This window comes from Ambystoma mexicanum, chromosome 1p, assembly GCF_040938575.1.
Source record: "Ambystoma mexicanum isolate Mex_15411 chromosome 1p, UKY_AmexF1_1, whole genome shotgun sequence".
Taxonomy (NCBI): domain Eukaryota; kingdom Metazoa; phylum Chordata; class Amphibia; order Caudata; family Ambystomatidae; genus Ambystoma; species Ambystoma mexicanum.
Window position 1 is genome coordinate 1,209,692,770 of NC_090921.1, and position 10,158 is coordinate 1,209,702,927.

Consider the following 10,158-nt stretch of genomic DNA (forward strand, 5'->3'; position numbering starts at 1 on the left):
TAACCAATGGAACAATGTATAACAACACCAATACAACCTGTTGCAGCTCCCAAACCACAATATGCAACAGTATAATGTTTGAATTACTAATGACAGGTGTAAAATGATCCCTATGCAATATCAACATCACTAGAGATGCAATGTCAGTGGAAGAAAGCACACGTTGCGCAGTAACAGAAAGAAAAGGCAAATGCGCCAACATAAATAGAATGCATATCATTGGTTAGGATTAAATGCAGTGGAAGACATTCGTCATCCAGAACACTCGAACAGTTGGTACGCCGACATTAGTGCAATGGGAAGGTGAATGACTAATGGGAGTTGCTATGTCTGTTTCTTAATACTGCACGCATATTGGGCACCCAAGGTCTTAGTACCACAAGAAGTACCCATAATAATGAGATTTATGATTTTGAGATTATGATTATGATAGCGATCCATGATTTTTCTGCTGGTAGGGGCCTGAAACAACGGGAGGTCAGGCTTGCAGATTGTTCACTGCCCTTTCCGGCAGTAAACCGGTCTGCTATTTCCACATGCCACGTCACCCTGCCTATTTTTGGAAACCCACAATTCATGTACTACTGCTCCCAGAACTGTGCTCCAGAACTCTCTCTAGTCACAATGCTATCATTCCTCAAAGGACCTTTTATGCACCTCTCCTCTGACTCCACATCCTTGACATCTCACTACATGCTTGTATTTCCGTTTCTCCTTTGCTTGCATTTCTCCAAATTAGGGTGTTTTAGCTCCTGCCGTACAAACTGATGGTCTCCTTCTCCAAACTCCTCCTTCTATTTTCTTTCAATAATGTTCTCCACTTTTTCTTGAATGTGCTATTCCTCTACTACCTTGGTGTTTCCTCAAGTTCTTCTCCACCTCTGCCTGAATCCTCCTGATATTCCTCCTCACCACTTCTTGGTTATCCTTCACTTCCTCTGCCTCGCTATTCTTGATACTCCTCTCTACCTCATTGTTCACCATCAGCTCCCCCTCAATCCTCCTGATATTCCTCTTCTCCACCTCATTGTTCATCTTAACCTCATTCTCAATCCTCACCACCTCTAAAATCCTCTCCTGTCCCTGGAATTGCTCTCTCCAGTCCACTATCTTAAGCAGGTGTGTTTCTGCAAGCACAAAGAACCCTCACTTGACCCGTCCTTACTGTCGAACTATCGCCCCATTTGACTTCTTCCTTTCCTTTCCTTTCTAAACTTCTTTAGCGCTTTCTTTACACTCAAGTCTTTGCTTACAGAAATCTGTAGCCCGTGACCCACGGGCCTGGCTAGTGGGCTACATTCTTGTCCCTGCAATACATAGGAAGAAAGACTCAGACACCAGTGTAGTAAACGGTTTTATTATTTAAAAAGTAGTGTAGTGAGTGTTTTATTCATTTGTATGTGCTGTGTGGGAGAGACCATACAGCCCACCATGGGGCTGGATGGAATGTTAAAAGAGAAGAAGAAAATAACAATAGGAAAGAACTCAGAACTCCCCTGCCAAAGAATGGGCTGGGCAGGGGAGAGAGAAAGAATCCCGAAGGATTTGAAAAAAGACAGTTGAGAAAAGGACAGTTGGAGAAGAGAGGAAAGGAGAGAGACTTATCTGTGGTGTTCACTACCTCGAGGGCCCTCCCCAGGACCTTAAGGCATCCAGCAGCGCTGCGTGGCACATGGGGGAGCCCCACAGAGACTGTTAGCAGGGGGCCGAGCTGCTATGCAAGGCACAGTGCACCTGCCCCTGTGCTGTGGTGCCTGCTGGCCTGTCCGGGGGCAAGACCGAACGGCTCAGTGACATTCAGGGCCCAGGCAGCCTGATGGGGGCTGTCTGGCCCCACAAAAAACAGCCCAGACAGGACTGGGCGTGAGGTACGGCTGACATCGGGCTGCCTGGCTGTGCCTCCAAAGGCCTGTCTCGAGGCCAGTGAAGCGGCCCCATTGTCATCAAAGTCCTCCTGGAATGCATATGCCAGGAGCAGCCGGGAGGTGAAGCAGAGGAGCGCAGCGAAGCCCGCTAAGATGTAAGTCCTGGGTTGGCCTCAGCATCCAACACAGGTGAAGAGAGGAGGCAGTGAAGTCCTGGGCTTCTCCGTTGTGGGGCCCGGGTGAAGAAAGCCCTGGGCTGCTCGGAAGAGCAGCCGAGGTGAAAACGCAGCCCGCCCCTGCATGCAGGGGTGTTGTTAGGTCTGGAAAAGACCCGGGGCTACTCTAATGTCGGAACTGTTGGGACTGGGGGCTAGCTAGCCTTTTGGCTGTAGCTCCTGAGATTCTATCCGGGGCTACAACCAAAAGACCAGGGGCTATAGCCCCCTTAGCCCCCCCCTAGCAACGCCTATGCCTGCATGCAACAAAACATTCCTGAGGGGGGGAGCTAGGATGAGTCTGTGGGATCGCGGTGAGCATGGCGGTGTCCCCAATGCAACGGGCACACCGCCGACAACAAAAATGGCACATGGGTCACAGCAGTGATGTCGGTTGGGCCCCACAGCCAAGGGTTCCCACGCATTGTACTTAAAGCATGCAGTGGGTTGCAGCAGTGATGTTGTGTGGGTCCCCAGCCAATGGAGCCCATGCTGAAATATTATAAATGCTGCGTGTGCTGCAGTGAGTGTGGGCTGTTCCCCCTTGCACACAGGGGACCACCCAGGACAGTTTTGAAGAGCGGCAGCATGGTGGATGGAGCCACCATGATGCATGAAGAGGGCCTAGGACCCATCAGGCATGCTTAGGGGGTCACCCTCCTAGAGGATGAAGAAGCCACAGCATCCCAGTAGGAGTCACCTGGGGAGAAACCCAGCTTGCAGCCAGCTCTTTCCACCATCCACCATCAAGAGCAGCCTAGCATTCACCTGTCCAGAGACAGTGCCCCAAGGACAGACCCCAAGGTACTCTGAAGGGGTGGCTGTCTGCATCAGTTACCTCATTGTGACATTAGGCCTCATTACGGGTCGGGCGGTCCGGAATTAACAGTGGCGGTAAACCCGCCGCCACTGTTAATTCCAGACCGCCCGATCCCGAGTCCTGCAGGCGGGAGGTGATCTTCCCGCCAGGTCTGACCTGGCGGGTTGAACACCTCCCGCCTGCAGGTGGACGTGGAAACACCAGCACCATCACGAGATGGTGCCGGTGTTTCCACTTCCCCATTCCCATTGAGTCCTATTGGACTCAATGGGAATGGGGATTTACACCATTCCGCCTCCGTGACTCCCGGGACACCGGGGCTGTAATGCCCTGGTAATTCCAGGAGTCACGGAGGCGGAATGGTAATACCAGTCCGGCGGTAACCAGGCGTAAAACCGCCTGGTTACCGCCGGACTCGTAATGAGGCCCATAGTGTCTTTTGTGTTTATGTAGTATGTGAATATATTTATGGATGCTATGTGTATAGTTATTTACCGCTAAGTAAGTAAAATGTTAAGAAGGGGCAGTTAGGGTAATTATTAGGGGGTGTGTTAAGTAGGGTAATGGTTATGTAGGGGAACGATGCAAAGATGCCCATGGTTTTGAATAGGGGTTAGAGGGGAGGTACTCTGGCATGAGGTGATGGAATAGGTTGGTGGCCTGCCTGAGGTCGCCCAGCAAGAAGGGATCACCCACGGAGGCCAACCTTTGGCCTCACACTCCATGTGGGTGGTACCGGCAGTTAGGAAGGGGATCGGTTACAACAGGCTCATCCTGAAGGTCCATTAAACTCCTCCAAGGAAGGATGAGATGACGTAGCCAGTCCCCGCTTAGATGGAGCTCACACCAGGGGAATCCTGGGGTATGGTTTAAAATATCAAGAGTGTTTTCATAAAGATGGGTCCCCCTTGGATGCTCTCATCTCCTCAGACATCCCCCCCTCGAACCCTTTCACCATTTCTCTCTCTTGGACTGACCACTTTCTGCTCTGCTCTCACCTTAAACGCTCTGTCCGCCAAGCTAGGCCCACCCCAGCACTGCCACCTACCTTCTTGGTAATTTGGCCCATGAAGCGTGTGTCAGTGGATGCCTTTGCCTCTCTAACTGGATCTTTCTATCTCCAACACTCTGGATGTCCTTGCCCCTGTCCTGAGAATCCGTTTGAAGCCGACCTCCAAGTGCAACTCTTGGTGTGACGCTGACCTTGATTCCCTGAAACGCGAGTGCAGGGTGGCTGAGAGGAAGTGGAGGGCATCGGACGCATCCTCTGACAAACTGGCCTGCTGCCTGCTCCGAAGGCAATACAGACTGTCCAGTCCAGCAAGAGAGTCCACATTCAAGCCCGCATCCCTGCGGCCTCTAACAACACGGCCGAACTCTCCTCAAGCATTCCCTTATGCACCCCCTCCTTAAAAAGAATTCTGCCGATTGTACCTGTCCAGCAAACTAATGCCCAATCTCTATTTCTGGGTAAACTCCTGGAAACCTGGCCATCTCCCAGCTTACTCTCCACACTGCATCTGTTGGTTGTCTCCATGACCATCAGTCTGGCATCAGAGACGCCAGAGACACAGAAACTGCTCTCCTGAACCCCTGTGAAGATCTGCTCACTGATCCTGATTCAAGCCTCCCTTCTGTCCTCCTCCTTATTCTACTATCTATCTATCTATCTATCTATCTATCTATCTATCTATCTATCTATCTATCTATCTGTGTTCTTGTATTGCACCACTAACTCAAATGCCTCAGTGTTCACACATGAGGCAGGGAAAAGAAGACAGACAACAACAAAAACAAGTAATCCCGAAAGAACAATGGAAGGAGCAGAAATCATCCTACAAGCCAAACAGAAGAAAAATCAATAGATGTTGCAAGAAATGGCAGTTTAGAGATGAATGATAAAAACAGATTTAAGGGATTACCCACGACCTATATCAAATAGGAAGGTTTTTAGTTGTTTCTTGAAAGCAGTTAATGAGCTGCATTAAGCCAAATGTTTTGGCATTGAGTTCCATAGGGCATAGTTCTTGACCGTTCCTCTTCTTTTCACATGGTCAATCACATCATCCTGATCAATCGACTCCATGAGAACCTGGGCTTCACAAATCAGGCCCTGGAGTGGTTGACCTCCTTCCTCCTGGACAGACCCTCCCAGTTCCAACTTTCTCTCCACCACCTCTCTCCTCATGTGGTGTTCCCCAGAGCCCTAACCTCTCACACTGGCTCCTTCAATGTCTACTTTGCCCATTTGGCCTACCTGATCTCTACCTTCTTCTATACCTTTCAGTGTTATTCAGATGACACTCTGCTGTCATTCAGGCTCCCCTCAGGCACCTCTCCTCTCTCGGTCATTCCTGGCTGTGTATCTGCTATTCAGGATTGGTGCACCTTCAACGATCTCTGCCTTAATCCTAATAAGACTGACATCCTTCTCATAGGAACCCCTGCTCCTGCTTTCCACCTTTCACTCTGGCTGACCTCCTTGGGACCTCTTCCTTCTCCTTCCTGTGAGGCAAAAAACATTGGTGTCATTTTCGACTCCACTCTCTCTTTCTCTCCTCACATCACAGACTTTGCCAAGAAGGCCCACTATCAGCTGCACCTCCTCAGAGGTATTCTTCCTTTTCTCATTTTCCCCCAGAAGCTCACTGTCTCGAGAGACCTGGTTCTCTACAGGCCAGACTACTGCAACAGCCTCTTTCTCAATCTGACTTCCTCTACACTCCGCCCTCTGCAACTAATCCAGAACAGGACTGCAAGACTTGTCCTTGGCCTCAAGCCCAAGGACTGTATCTCTCCAGCCCTGAAATCCCCCCACTGGCTCCCAGTGGCTGCAAGGATCAAGTCCAATACCCTCTGCATTGTCTGCAAGGCTTTCTGGGGCCGGGGATTGCACTACACTCAACTCTCTCTTTAAAAACACCTTCACTCAGCCACCTCCAACTCTCTGAGGGTCAGGTGCTTCTCCAGGCAGAGAGTGGGGGGTAGATCACTCTCCTCTGCAGGTGCCTCCCTCTGGAATGGCCTCCCTGCCCCTCTCAAATTCGAGCCAGACCACCTGAAATTCCAGAAGCAGCTCAAGACCTTCCTTTTCACCTCTCTCTCTCTCTCTCTCTCTCTCTCTCGCTCTCTCTCTCTTTCTCTACCCTTCTCTCTCTCCCCCTCTCTCTCTTTGCCTCCACTTACCCAGAGCCACATTTCCTTGGCTGCTCGTCCTCAGAGGAATGCTGCCCAGATGGCACTTCCTCCTTCCCTCTCTCTAGCCCTTCCCCCTCCTCCCTCCCTCTGCACTTACTTTGCATTGTTTGCAATTGCACAATATGAATGACACAAGGCCTAGTAAGATCGTTTGTTTTGTCCTCCCTCTGCCTTCCCCCCTTGTCTTGTCGCACTTAGAAACACTTGCATACAGGCGCTTTATAAATGACTTATCCTATCCATATCATATAAAAATATACTTTGGTGTCGGTGTCCAATACTCATCCAAGAACTCGGGGTGTAGATCATCTCTTGTTAATAGCGATTTTATTTTAGCCGGTGCTGCGCCTCTCCCTACCGAGTGGGCTGGGGGCTGGTGCTGTGGTATCTTTTAGATCTGTCCCTGCTGCGGGGAAGAGAAGAGTACACCCTTGCATGGACCAGGACCGGGAAACAGGGCTACAAATCAATCTGCTCTTCTCCCACTCTATCAGTCTGGTTTCCATCCCTTTCACTCTAATGAAACTGTTCTTCTTTCTGTTTCTTTATTTTCCACTGAGAACAATAAACAGTCTTCCCTACTTATTTTGCTCGATTTGTCAGGAGCTTTTACTCTGTTGACCACTCTATTCTTCTGCACCGAATTTCTCATATTGGCTTTCAGGTTCTGTAGTTGATTGGTTTTGTTCTTATCTTGCTAAACTTAATAATTCTGCACTTGAGCAGGATAATCTTCTTCTGGTTCTCCTGTCCAAGACGGTGTTCTACAAAGCTCAGTTTCAGGTCCTCTTCTCTTTTCTCTATATGCCATTTCTCTTGGTTCTGTCATTTCTTTCGTTGGTCTTTTTCACCACTTCTATACAGATGTGAGGAACTGCCATCTAGCAAGAGTGTAGAATCCCTGACTTTTTTATGTTTATTAACTAATAAAATGATTCAGGGTAATTACTTCTAAAAAAGGGAGACCTTCTAATCAGGTCCCCCTTCCCTAAAGCTACATGCCAAAAGCATAGTACGTCTTTGCCCAGCTGAATCAGTAGTCTGATCTGCAGCAACTGCTCTCCAGTGGTACATAGCAAGTCCAGGGTCACAGGTGCCCTGTTGACAGCTGCAGTGACAACCAAGGGCACTACAGCACATGTGCTGTATTTAAGATATGCACCCATTTCCCCAAAACTACACAACTATGAGAATGCTGTCCTGGTGGCACATTAAACTGGAAATATAAGCCATACCTGCATTTAGGTTATGGTGGCCAGTATTTCCCATAGTTATCCAAGCAACATCAATTTGGTATCGCGTGTGTCAGCCCTGTGAAGGCAGTTCAGCTGTGCCAGTGTTATGTGTATTCCCCTAGCTGGGCTGTCCTTGCTGCATTCAGCAGGACTGTAGCCCTGGGGGTTGCTTCTGTTTGTTCCTTTGTTAGGGCAGGTAACACCCTCCCCAGAGAGGCAGTGACCCCAGAGAAGCTGTTCTTGTAACAGGAACCAAAGGCCACACTGTTAAGTAGAATTTCATTGTTGTGCAATATTCTCCCCACTTGTGAACCCCCAGCACTTTTTGCTGGACTCTTGGATTTATCATCAGTTTTCCTGAGTGAGTGGGAACCTTTCCCCACACTCACTCGGTCTTCTTCTCTACCTTTGGGAACCTTTTTCAACACCTTTGGTTGTACCTTTTTTGAGTCATGCTTTCCTCAAACCTTTAACACATCTGCAATTTATTATTGCAGCATGCAGCACTTTCTGTGCTGTGTTGCTGGGAGCTCTTTGAGCTGGTCTTTTTATTCTTCTTGTGATAACTACTGTTTACCTATGTGGATTGCTTAGGGGGGACAGAATGTATACCTTTTCCACTTCTCCTATACCTTTCTAGTTACTGTGACAAGTTCATCTGAGAGGCTGGTGACAGTGGATATGTTCAACCGATTGTTATGAATTCTACACTCAGGCTACTGTTGCAGCTGTGGTAAAGGACACATGAGTCACCATTGACCTAAAATGGTGCCTGTCTTCTCTTTCCACCAACTCTTAATGACTTGTCCTTTCTTGAGCCTTCTTCTACAGTTCTGGGTGGGAGAGGTCCCGCTCACTCTTTTGTCTTTGCCGGGCTCCCATTGGGAAGACCTCCCGAGGGCGTCAGCGTGTCAGGGAGGACAGAAAACTGGGATTACACTGAAACTCTGCATGTTTTTGTCCTCCAGTATGTCTTATTGATTCCAGTTCTGACTGGGAGGCTGGCTGTCCCTATGGGACAGCTACCCTGCAAAGTTTGAATGTGGCACGACTGCTTATTGGCTGTGTTCCTGCATAAAGGAGAGGTTCCTGAAGCTGAACAAGAGAGTCGACCCTTTGAATGAAGAATCCAAGGAAGAAGGATATCTGCAGCCACTTTGAGTGACTGCCAGTGACTGCTGAGTAACCACTGCTGCTCCAGTCTCTTCTTCTGATCGACAGGGAAGATCCAGACCAGATGACTTCCTCCCTTGGACTGCTGGGCCTAACCAGCATTGAAACAACCTGCATTTTGAGCCATAGCTCGAAGATCTACATCCGTCCTGGGCTGCAATTCCCCAATACCCTGCTGTGCATCATGTCCTGAAGTACGGTTTCAGCTCAAACTTTGTGGGCATCCTTTTGGGCCCACAGTGATTCTTTCCTGCTCTGAGATGTCTCCCCCTCTAACTATGGTACCAAGAAATGGAGAAAGCCTGCTGTGTGACAACCGAAGCTGACCAAAGTCTGTGTCAAGTCCCAACGAGCCAGTATCATGAAGATGGTCTGCTGGGCATCCCATTCAAAGAAGCTGACCATTTGCTCCCACCAAAAATGATTTCTTCAGTCTCCATCCAGAATCCGAACAGGAGCTGCTGTCGCCTCACCTGGGCACCCGTCAGTGCCACTGTCTTCTTTCTTCAAGAAAAAGTACTGTCCCGCTCCTAGGTACTCACCTGTGTGCTTGATGTGTTGAAACAGACTCCTCGTAGGCTTTCTGAGACACATTGGGGTGGGCAAACCAACTGTGTTCTCCCAGGGCTATGGCCACTGGTCCTTTGGTCTACAGTCCTCCAGGGGGTCTGCCTGATCTCCCTGAACCACCTTTTACCTCAACATTTTACCTACCAGCAATATAAAAGAAACCTATTATGACAACTTTGACAGAGCCTGTCTTTCTTTGTTCTTCTGTCCATGGGCCCTGCGCACGCAGTGTCCCAACTGACTTTGAGACTGTCATTTCCAGAAAGGGCTGGACTTTCTAAAGTATAGGTTGCCTAAACGTACTTACCAGTATCTGTGTTGCTTACTTTAAATGTTGCTTATAGTGTGGAAAAAATTAGAGGGGCATATCTGGAAGTGCACATTAAACCTTCAGCTATCCATCCCTACGTCATCATTACACTTCAAACTGGGTCTTCTCTCATTGCAAGCGTGGTTTGAAAGGCGGCTGTTAACCCTCTATGTCAAAATAATCACTCCTATGCCTGGCTCATTATATGAGGGTTTGCGAAAAAATATCAGCAAGTAAGTCTTCTAACCTCCAAATCGTTTAATTTATAGAGCTGACACTATTCTGGCTAAATGTGGAGGAAGTACGCAGGTTCTAAACTCTAACCCATTATGCGTGAAAAGCTGGCTCCACAAAATTGACTGCATATAAACAGCGGACAAGACCAAATGAAAATAAAGGAATAGAGGTGTTGCCAAAATATCTGGAAATGTTTCCACATGTTTGTTATCGAGAACAATTTGTTCGTTTTCGTTTAAAAATATATTACCAATTGGGGAGGTTTTGTCGGCACGAACCTCCGATCTTAAATTGGAACTTGCCTCATGTAGAATTGGTAAAACCCCAGCTACTGTCCAGATATTCAGGCCTTGACTGGTTGAATGTCTGCCCCCAATTGAGACGAGAACAACATATTTGGGCCGTTTCTCTGTAAGGAGCACCTTTTCCTCCATTGATAATGTCTGGGACAGGCTAAATGCAGGTAGGGAAACGTTTTTAGCCACATAACTATTGAGCATGTTGGAGGATCTAGGTTTTTTAATTAATATGTTTG